Source organism: Lolium rigidum, chromosome 5 (genome assembly GCF_022539505.1).
Source record: "Lolium rigidum isolate FL_2022 chromosome 5, APGP_CSIRO_Lrig_0.1, whole genome shotgun sequence".
NCBI lineage: Eukaryota > Viridiplantae > Streptophyta > Magnoliopsida > Poales > Poaceae > Lolium > Lolium rigidum.
This window is the reverse complement of record NC_061512.1, coordinates 73,876,254-73,887,191: the sequence shown is the minus strand read 5'-3', so window position 1 is coordinate 73,887,191 and position 10,938 is coordinate 73,876,254.

Here is a 10,938-nt window from a genome sequence, read left to right as displayed (position 1 = left end):
GTGAGGGACGGGAGGGACCCGCACGCCGCCGGCGCTCAGGCTCCGGCCGGCGGGGACGCGGTAGCCCGGTGGGCAAGGGTAGTTCGAGGCGCAAAGCTCCTCCACCTGCCTGGTAGGTTAGAGTGGGTGCGGTGGAAGCCATGAGAGAGTGATGAGAGATTGTAGAGGTGTGATAATGCTGGCCAAGCCGGGCTACATATATGTAGTGACAAATGGCGGGAAAAATGGGAGCGGGAATACAGGAGGCGGGAAGAAAGTGGCGGGAAGAAAGAGGCGGGAAGAAAGTGGCGGGAAGAAAGAGGCGGGAAGAAACTGGCGGGAAAGAACTGGCGGGAAGACAGGCCGGGGAGAACTTATGGGAAGACAGAGGTGGCCGGGAAGGCAGGAAGATAGATGAGTTTTTGATATATTATTTGTATTTTTTACATTTTGAATTGAATTAGGTTTACTTTTCTTAATTTTTTGATATACTATTTGTATTTTTAACATTTTGAATTGAATTAGTTTTATTTTTCTTAATTTTTTGATATACTATTTGTATTTTTAACATTTTGAATTGAATTAGTTTTACTTTTCTTAATTTTTTGATATACTATTTGTATTTTTAACATTTTGAATTGAATAATTTTTATTTTTCTGAATTTTTTTGATATATTATTTGTATTTTATGATTTTGAATTGAATTAGTTTTATTTTCTGATTTTTTGATATATTATTTGTATTTTTCACATTTTGAATTGAATTAGTTTTACTTTTCTTAATTTTTTGATATACTATTTGTATTTTTAACATTTTGAAATGAATTAGTTTTATTTTTCTGAATTTATTGATATATTATTTTTATTTTTAACATTTTGAATTGAATTAGTTTTACTTTTCTTAATTTTTTTATATACTATTTGTATTTTTAACATTTTGAATTGAATAAGTTTTATTTTTCTGAATTTTTGATATATTATTTGTATTTTTAACATTTTGAATTGAATTAGTTTTATTTTTCTGAATTTTTTGATATATTATTTGTATTTTATGATTTTGAAATGAATTAGTTTTATTTTTCTGAATTTATTGATATATTATATGTATTTTTAACATTTTGAATTGAATTAGTTTTATTTTCTGATTTTTTTGATATATTATTTGTATTTTTCACATTTAGAAATGAATTAGTTTTATTTTTCACATTCAGAAAATGAAAGATTTTTGAAAATGACCTTGGCCAACCGCGACTAAAGGCCGTTTTCCGCGGGAACCGCAAAAGGGGCGAAAAAAGGCTTTAGTCGCGGTTGGGGTCACCAACCGCGACTAAAGGCCTAAAGCCCCCTCGCTATAAATATCGCGCGGCCCGAACGGCCGCGCCAGTTCTTCTTCCTCCGCCAGTTCTTCTTCCTCCGCAAGTACTGTGACGCTCTGCCGCGCCTCAACGACGCCGACGCCTCCTCGACGCCGACGCCCCTGCACGCCACCGCCTCCCGCGAAGACCGCGCCGCCCCGCCCCCGTATGTCGTCGACGTCTCTCCGCGCCGGCCGCGCGCGCGACCTCTGTCTCCCGCCGCCGCGGCTGCCTAGCTCACCTGCGCCGCCGCACACCACGCGCGCGCCGCCGCACACCTCCGCCGCCGCGCGCCCACACCCTTCCGCCGGCGCCGCTCACGTACCCTAACCGCGCCGCCCACACCCGTACCTCGCGCGCGCGCCGCGGGAGAGAGAGAGAGGGCGGGGCGCGCCACAGGCGCCCCTGCCTCTCTTGTTTTTTTTTGTTTTTTTTAACTAAACTAAAAAAGTAACTTAACTAAAAGTTGTAACTTAACAAAAATTTGGAACTTAACTAAAATTTTGAACTTGACAGAAATTTGTAATTTAACTAAAATTCGTAACTTAACAAAAAAAAAGTAACTTAACAAAAATTTGTAACTTAACAAAAATTTGTAACTTAACAAGTCCTTCTCGCGCCGCGCCGGCCGCGCAGCCCGGCGGCTGTGTTCTTTCCGACGTACGACCGCCGCCCCGCACGCGCCGCGCGCCGTCCCGTTCTTTGACCGCGCGCCGCCGCCGCACACGCGTTGCCGCCCTTGTGGCTGCCGGTCGACTTTTAAAAGAACTCAAAATTTGACTTAAAAATTTGTCACTTTTAAAATAACTTAACAAAAGATGGCCGACGCATTCCGGAAATTCAAGCAAAATCTAGCCCGTGACTATGTCAACGAGAACAAGACTCCGGATTTCAAAGGACAATATGAGAAACTGAAACATGATTGGCCAGAATTTGTGAAGCAAAAGAAATCGGAGCAGTTCATTCAAATATCGAAAAAAAATAAGCAAAATGCGGCTAAGAAGGAGTACAATCATATTATGGGGCCAGGAGGGTATCGCCTTTGGGAGCCTAGGTGGGAGAAGATGGAGAACGAGCTGAGGTCACGAGGAATCCGTCCAGGTACGGAGGGATGTGACCCAAGGGCCAAAAGATGGTGGTACGGGCATGGGGGAACGCTGAACCCGGAGACAGGGAGTGTGTTTACCGGGGCAAAAAAATTAAACCCACCCAAGCCCTTATTGACGCAATGAGGGATGCTCAAGAGGGGAAGATCAAGTTCAACAGAGAGAACGACGCGCTGACAAAAGCCCTCGGGAATCCTGAACACGAAGGACGTGTACGAGGCATGGGGCACATTCCGTGGAAAATAGGGTTCTCCCAGAACGATGACCCGTACGGTTACAGAAGCCGTAAGAGAAAGATGGATCGGGAAGCAGATGTTGTGGCGCGGTTGGCATCGGAAATGGATGTGATGAAGAAAACCGTGAGTGTACTAGTAGCCGAAAGAGATGCGGCTCGGGCGCAGCATGAAGATCATCCATTGGATCTCGGAAGCCAGCAGCGGAGAAGCAGCGTGGCTTCCACGGAGGCCCCACCGGCTAGTGCACATGCACCGACGATCGAGATTCTCGCACCGGAGCCTCCGGCGATCGAAATTACTGCACCGGAGCCTCCTCGCTACCCCGTGGACGATGTAAAGGAGATGAAAGAATGTCATCTGCATTATCCAATTGGGAACATGTCCACGAAGGTAGCCATCGGCAGTGCTTTACCATGTGAGCCTGGAGCACTCCACCACAACAAGCCCATTCCAGATGGCTATGCTCGTGTCACGGTGGAGGAAATAGTCCCGGGGTTTGAGGAGCTGGAGATTGACATTGCTACACCCGAAGGGAGAGAAGACTTGGAGGTGTCAAGCGCCAGTTCATTCTATGGAAAAAGAAGTTTATCAAGTTTCCAGGCGAGGCGCCAAGGCAAACAAGTCCACCCCCCTCCGGTGGTGGTGGCAGTGGCGGCGGCGGCGGTGGTGGTGGTTCACCTACACCTCCTTCACGTCAGCCGACGCCGCCCCCCAATTCACCTCCGGCGGGTAAGCAGACGCCGCCCCCCAGTCCTCGTCCGGCGGGTGATCAGACGCCGCCCCCCAATCCACCTCCGGCGAAGAAGCAGAAGCAGTCCTGGGTTATTAACCCGGACCCTTATGTGCCTAGAACCACAAAGATACCAGAGCCATCACTGAAGCCTCTCATCCCGAGACCTTGGGAACTTAGTGTCGAGGAAAATGCAGCGGCCGTGGCTGCTCAGCATGAGAAATGGAAGGCGGACTGCAAGAAGAAAAGAGAGGGCGAGCCCAAGCCGATATTTTCTCGACAAGCAAAAGCGATGGGCTAAGTCATTTTTGAACACACCGTCCCAAGCCGCGAAGAATCCGCCTGACGACTATGCACGTGAACTTCGTAGGCAAGCACTCGCGTTCAAGAGGAACCAAGAGTTGGCGGAGAAGCAGGAGAAGAAAGCCTTGGAGGAGGCCGAGAAAAAATTAGAAAGTATAAAAGGGGGGAAAGAAGTTGCCCAGCTCGGGGAACAAAGTAAACAATCGATCGCCCCGCTCATAGTGCAAGCCGCCGGTCCGGATGCCCCCGATATCATAGCAGCTGCGGCAGCACATGGATTGACTGTAACGAGTGCCGGAGAACAAGCGGCCAACTTAGGTATCACTCTTCGTGCACTCGTTAGGCCTTGATGAGGCGCCAATGAAGGACGTAGTATTTACATATGTGGAGAATGGCCCTCTCGTCGAGCTCCGCGCAGGAAGAGGATCTACCTCGACAAATGAAAGGTCTCGCTAAATTGGTACAAGGGTTACATAAAACTTAAAAACGCCAAAGACTATATTTATGCGGAAGTTAGATATGAGCATCACTTCAAACATTACTATATAACAATTCATCGGAGTGAATTGTTCCAGCTGTTCAATCGCGCGAGCTCGACAAATCTATCATCGGTTGCTACGTTCGTAAGTGATTTATTAATTTCTACCCCATCTCATTCATTGCTCGCACTATATATATATATATATATATATTGTCCTAACTATCTTGTTGTGTACGCTATTATGCGGAATGAAGAAGCGGGAAATGCGAATAAGGAACATCCATGATGTTGGGTTCATTGACCCACACATCGTTAATTCATATGTGTTAGAACACCACCCCGCCGACGTGGAGGAAGACCTGTCGCGGTTTCTTAGAAAACAGGAACTCAATAGTGATATTCTATTTCCTTACCATTTTGGGTGAGTGTTTCTGTCTTGAGCACATTCTCTTTTGTTTACTCCATGCATGGTATGTGGCTAATCGATGAGTTATGCATGATCGTGCATGTATCGTGTCCGCAGGTTCCACTGGATTCCGATGGTAATTCAATTTCACACCTCCACGGTTCTCGTCCACGACTCTCCGAATATGGATCCGGCGCTTTGGGCCGACATGAGAAAAATGATGCAAAAGTAATTATTTTCATTCATTTGCGCTCTATATCGATCGGCCTATTTCGTTCATCATTTCCTAATATCAAGTAACTAATTAATAACTGTCTTATTCATTTAATTTTCTTTGCCTCGTAGGGTTTGGAGACGGTTCGTAGATGAAAAGGTCGGTGAATTCAAAAAAGAGCTAGAATTTAAAAGGGCGATGCGGACGACCGGGGATATTCAGCCACCGGGGACCAATCTATGTGGATACTATGTTTGTGAGAGGATCCGGAGATACACCAATGAGCGGGACCAGCGAGTCCGAGAACAACATCAAGAGGAATAACCTCCGGAAGACGCTTAGTCCGAAGCTCGCTTCCGACCACTTCAAGAGGAACTAGCTGGATGGTTCGCGAGGGAAGTCATCGATCCTAGAGGAGAACACTATGTAGAGGACGTAGAACTTCATATGCACTAAATTATGGATGGAAACTTGTTCAAAATTGTATATGGTCATCCGATATTGAATATATATTGTATATTCCTCTTGAATTCTTTTTGGTTCTAATTTCAAATTTGTTTGAAATTGTACATTCATATGCATGTATGTAGTACCGTAGAATATGTGAAACTCCTTCAAAATTAAAACCCAAAAGAAATAAAACAATACAAATTAAAAAGAAACCAGATTTAGGGGGAGGGGGCTAAACCCTAAACCTCGCGGAGGCCTTTAGTCGCGGTTGGCCGGAAGAACCGCGACTAAAGGTCCTCCGCCCAGCGCTCGCCTGCCGCCCACGTGGACGGGCCTTTAGTCGCGGTTCGTAAGGAACCGCGACTAAAGGTGGGGGCCTTTAGTCGCGCCTAATTGGTCGCGGTTGCGCAACCGCGACCAATGGCCGTTTTTCTACCAGTGTTACATGACAATGCTAACTTTCTGACCACACGAACAGGATTCCTGATAAACACCAAAGGAGAAGTGATGAGGTCTAAGACCCCGTGTGTGGCCCGATCTTGCGGTTGACCCGAAATCCAAGGAGGGAGAGAGGGAAAGCGCGAAGAACACGATGAACACGAAGAACACGAAGAACTCACGCACGCACGCCAACCCGATACAATCGATACTTACCCCCGTGGCTCGATGGACCACGCCAATAGAATCAACCCGGGAGAGACGCGCGGTAGAATCCCGGAGTGAGAGATCGGTGAGGGAGATGAATCAAGGAGTGGGAGAGAGAGTGGGTAGCACTAGAATCTCACACTCACAAATCCAATCATCCAACAAGGGTAGCCTTGATACAAAGGGGATGAAACCCTAGGGAGACAAAGCTCAAATCCATATCTAAGCCTAAATCATGTCTAAAGAGGTAAGGGGGTGCCTTGGGTCTATATATAGGCATACAAGGCCAGCAAGGGCGAACAGTACGCGAATGGATAAGTTAAGGCGGTTTGGTGGGTCATTCCCGTCAGATCCGGTTTGGGGTCCGGTCTGACCGGGCCTCGTGACCGGGCTGTCCGGTCAAGGGTCCGGTCTGACCGGGCCTGTGACCGGGCTGTCCGGTCAGGGGTCCGGTCGACCGGTCGGAAACCGGAAGCTGCGAGGTTTCCGGTCTTCGCCCGTACGAGGGAGCTGCGCCCGGTTGGGCGCCCGGTTGACCGGGCCTGGGACCGGACGGCCCGGTTGTGGGTCCGGTCTGACCGGGTCCTGGACCGGCCAGGCTGGGCCTCTTCCTCCCGCCTCTTCTTCCTCTTCCTTCTTCTCTTCTTCCTTGCACCATGGGAGTTCCTTCTCTCTTGGTCCTTGTCGATGTCGGCACCTATAGACACAATGATGATAGGCATGAGGTAGCATACCATTCACGTTGGTGTTGAGGTCGACCATAGAGAGGAAAGGGTTCACCTTGACATATATAGCGGGGGTTTGTGTTGTTGGTCCACTTGTGGGACTCCTTGGCCATGGTGTAGCGTCGACGATAGGCGGGGCTGCACTTGACGGTCTTGAGGTGGAGGTGTCCGAAGGCCACCCCGCATCATCTCCCCCTTGGGGAAGAGTCGTCCTCGACTCTTGTTCCTCCTCACCGACGGTGTAGTCCATGACGCTTGTCCCATGTTGTGGTAGAGGGATAAAGTCGCGGTCGAAGAAGAGCTTGGGGAAAAACAACTTGCGAAAGGAAAGCTTGTGCATGCCAAATTGGTGATCGGCGAACAAGAGGCTCTCAATCAAATACGAAGCATCAAGTCGTTTCTCCAAGAGGCATGTGGCAAAAATGGGAACCAAAAGAGTGTCGATGTATCCAAAATTTGGTAGGGCAAACATTTGTGCATGTAAACGTTTGGTTTGTAAAGTGTCAAAAATGTGTGGTGTAGCATTGTCCCAAACAAGTGGAACAAACAAAAGGCAAGTGTCGGCGGCAAAATTTGGGGCAAAATTGTTATGTGCAATGGCAAAGCGATGGAGACTTCTTGCTTGGGAAAGTGTGGTTGGCGTGAGCCGAGTATGGGTATCCTCAAGTGTTAAAGAATCCAATGCAAATGCCATAGATGAACTTAGAAATCCAAAGAAGAGCAACTTTTTGTGTGACATGTGGCACAAGATGCATAAGGTGTCTCTCACATGTATGACATGGTCCTTGAGATTCTCGGAGTGTATGATGATAACATCAAGGCATACAACAATCATTGTGCCAACAAGATGTTTCAAGATATGTTGCATAAGAGGCAAAAGGGGTGACGAGGAGTTGGACCAAACCGGAAACTCGACAAGGCAAGTCGGAAACACATGAGGGCGAAGGCTTGTGGGAACATACCCTTTGGTGTGATTCCTGCGGGTTAGGTCCTTGTTGGGGTAGCTCTCAATTGCGCGTTTCGTGAGCTCATGCTCCGTAGCGGTGGAAGTTGATGGTCGAGTACCTACACATGGAATGAGCAAAACAAAGAGCGTATGTGCATGGTAGAGGAACACATCATCCATCATGATGTTCCAAGACTTGTGCACATCACCATTAGTGTCAAGCAAGATAGTATGAAATTTATGGCGATAGTGCAAATGGCATGAAGGTGCATGTGTGGTATGTGGTAACTCATGATCATCAAAAATGGAGAAGGCTATGGGGGCCATCTCATGGACAATGAAATAAGCATTTTGGCATACCAAGCATAATAAAGAGCAATTGTTCACAATCTTGGATGCAAGGATCATGGAATGGTGTAAGCATTTTGGACAAAGCATGCGGAAGCTAATGTCATCCTTGTCATTATCATTGCAAGCAATACATGGTAAAGAGCAAGTGGTCGACATATTGCAAGCAATGGTGGAAAATTGGAAGCTCTCATAGCATGGCATGGTCATGGTATCACAAGCATTCACTTCCACATGATCAACAATGTTATCAAGCAAAGTATCGCATGGGAAAATGAAAATAGCATGTGACGTAGCAAATGTATCATCAAGATCATGCATGCACTCATAAGTCATCATGTCCTCTAGTGGGATCATGGCATTATCAACACCTATGTTGTTACCTTTGTAGGCCGACTCATTTGAGGTAGGTGTTGTGGAAGTAGGAGGATCCATGTGGTCGACATGTCCGTCTTGGAGCAAGCATGGTGAGATATCATCATCTTCATGCACCATGTACATCTTCTCCATGATCGGGAACTCGTCCTCCGTGGAACCTAGTGCAACATAAGAAGGCACAAACGAGGGAGAGGTTAATGTGTTAGGAAATGCGATGTCCTCCATGGACCTACCATCTACCTCTCTCAACTCACTTTGTGTATCACTTATGTCCTCCAAATGGAAGCACTCAAACTCACATATGGGGTGGAAGTCACTCAACTCACTATCACTCTCACTCAAGTGGGCTAAGTGGCTCTCATTCGCACATGGGATTGGTACCAACTCATCAATCAAGCATATAGGAGTAGGCTCTACTATCTCATCTCCATGCGCCTCCTTGGTTGAAGGGAAAATCCCATGCTCAACCATCTCAACTCCATGCGCCTCCGTAGGTGAAGGGAGAATCCCATGCTCACCATGTTCAACTCCATCGCCTCCCAAGTCATCCTCAAGCGGTGGCGCCGTAGTGATGAGGAGAGCTAGGCTCGGATCCACATCCTCCTTGCGATGGCCTTGGAGTTCTTCATCTTGAAGTGTGGGGGCAATAGGCATTTTGGGGACTTGTGCTTGTAGCTTGTCGAAGTAGAGCGTCTTGGCACTTGGCGTTGTGCATTGCCATGCCACGTGACCCTTGGCCTTGCACACCTCACATAGGAGATTGGGACATTCCCGTGGAGGGTGGCCTTGTTGCTTGCACTTGTAGCATCGTAGTCCATAAGCACGTGACGAGGTAGAGGCCATTGTGGTGGTGGCGCAAGAGGTGGAAGTCGCCTTATGAGGAAGGTATGTTCGATGTGCACTTGCCATCCTTGGAGTGGTAGGCACCTTATCATGGTGTTTGTCGCCTTCATGTCGAGGCTCTCGTCTTCGTGCATCGTCACCATGGCTTGAGTGGTGTCGTCGAAGACTCGTGGAAGATGTTGGTCGATGGCGATGATGAAGTGGCTTGTGGTGGCGAAGCTCATGTGGTGACGTATGTCGATGACGGTCCTTGCCATGCCGAGATGATGGCTCATGCGACTTGGGATAGTGCTTGTGGCGCCTTGTGGAGCTTGGAGAAGAGTGTCGATGGCGATCATGTTGGGGACGCTCTTGATGCTCCATATGATGAACTCGCCGTAGATGGTCATGTGCATAAGCACTCTCATGGTGGCGCCTTGTGGAGCTCGGAGAAGTGTGTCGATGACGCTCATGATGGGGACGCTCTTGAAGATCCATATGATGGTGCCCTCGTGGAGGTCCTCCATCTTCATATGTAGCTCCATTTGCCAAGTAGGGGTATGTAGGAGCACCGACGTTGCTCATGGTGGAGTCGAGGTGAGGCTCCGTCACGGTGTCGATGTCGTAGACGTGGCGTTGCTCCACCATGTCGTCCATGCTTGATGAGCCATTGTCGATGTAGAGCTTGTCGAAGTCGTCCTCAAAGTGGTGCTCCACCATGTCGTCCATGTCGATGATGCTTGAGGAGCCATGGTCGTTGTCGAGCTCCTCGATGTCGGAGATGTCGGTGATGCTTGGGGAGCCATGGTCGTTGTCGAGCTCCTCGATGTCGGAGATGTTGGTGATGCTTGGGGAGCCATAGTCGGAGTAGAGCTCCACATGTTCCTCCACATCCGCGGTGCTTGAAGAGGAGTCCTCCTCTAAGTGCTCCATGTACTCCTCCGTATCCTCATCTTCGCTATCCATGTTAGCACGATGGTATCTATATAGTGTATGTTAGTGGAAGGAGACTACCTCGCAATCTTACCGTGGTATGACAAGATTGGGGTGATCCATCAAACCGAGAGTTAGAACAATTGTATCGGGCACTCACACAAAGACACACACAAAAGCTAGCAAATATAGTGGTAGGTGAGTGTGGTGGAAAGCCAAAAGACGAAATCCGAAATCAAGTGTATTGTCAAGAGTGGTGGAAATCCAAAAATCAAATGTTAAAGCGATGATCACTATAAACACGGAAAAGATGTGGAACACACACACGAGATGAACGGGGTTAGTGCGACTAAGGAATGAGCGGAAAAGTGTATGAAGCCCTTAAGCAAGGGTGCTCGGTGTCACACTAACACAAGAAGAGATCAAAGCTTCGGTTGCAAGGAAGAGACAACAAGATTCACACGTGGCCTCTCTTCTCTTATCTCTCTTTTGCTTAAAAGCTTATGACACTCTTTTGTATATGGTGGCACTTGCACTCTTTTGTATCTATGGTGGCACTTTGTACACTTTTGTATGTATGATGGCACTTGCACTCTTTTGGTGCTTTGGCGGCTTTTTCTCGCCCTATGTTAGCGTTAGCTCGCTCTTGCTATCTTGCCACACGAGTTTTGCTTAGAAGCTTGACTCCACACTACACACACACCTCACAATCGGGGCCACGTGCAATGTCTCGCAACACTCAATAAGCAATGCTCGATAGGATAGATCGCAAAAGAAGAGGGGTTACAAGGTGGGGTGCAAGTTATACCTAGATGTTAGGCGGTGTCGGAACACACAACTTGCGATGAAGGTGGTGATGTCGATGCTCTTGCGGATGCGGCG